Consider the following 1096-nt stretch of genomic DNA (forward strand, 5'->3'; position numbering starts at 1 on the left):
ACCACTTACCTAAACTAACACAGACTGATGTGGAAAAGTTGAACAGGCCCATCACAAAAGAAGAAATTGAACAGGTCATCAAAACATTAACAACTAATAAAAGTCCTGGCCCAGATGGTCTCACTGGAGAATTCTACAAAAAATTCAGAGGAGAGCTGATACCAAGCTTACTCAAACTATTCCAAACAGAGAAAGGGATGGAATCCTCCCTAACTCATTTTATGAAGCAAGCATGACCTTGATACCAAAACCAGGCAAAAACATCACTCATAAGGAAAACTACAGACCAATATCCCTCATGAATATAGATGCAAAAATCTTCAACAAATCCTAGCCAATAGACTGCAACAGCATATCATAAAATCATTTATCATGAACAAGTGGGGTTCATATCAAGTATGCAGGGATAGTTCCACATTTGAAAAACAATCAAAGTCATCCACCACATAAAAAAAAATAAAAAAGGAGAAGAACCACATGATCATATCAATTGATGCAGAAAAGGCATTTGATAAAATCCAACACCCATTCCTTATCAAAACTCTCAGAAAAATAGGAATAGAAGGAACATTCTTCAACATAATAAAGGGCATTTATGCAAAACCAACAGCCAACATTATCCTCAATGGAGAGAGACTGAAACCATTCCTCTTGAGAACAGGAATCAGACAAGGATGCCCACTATCACCAATGTACTACTCAACAATGTACTGGACGTCTTAGCCAGGGCCATTAGGAAAGAAAGGGAAATTAAAGGCATCCAAGTTGGTAAGGAAGAAGTCAAACTATCCCTATTTGCTGATGATATGATCCTATACCTAGAAAACCCAAGAGATTCAGTCAAAAATCTACTGAACTAATTGAGAGATTTAGCATCGTGGCAAGATACAAGATCAACATCCAAAAATCAGTTGGATTCCTCTACACCAGCAATTAAATTGCTGAAAAAGAAATAAGGAAAAAATATCATTTTCAATAGCTACCAAAAAAAAAATATATACTTTGAAATAAATATTACCAGGGACACAAAAGACCTGTACAAAGAAAACTATAAAAAACTACTTCAAGAAACCATAAGAGATCTACATAAATGGAA

This window comes from Orycteropus afer, unplaced genomic scaffold, assembly GCF_000298275.1.
Source record: "Orycteropus afer afer isolate SDZICR_OR568_19922 unplaced genomic scaffold, OryAfe1.0 scaffold00236, whole genome shotgun sequence".
Classification (NCBI taxonomy): domain Eukaryota; kingdom Metazoa; phylum Chordata; class Mammalia; order Tubulidentata; family Orycteropodidae; genus Orycteropus; species Orycteropus afer.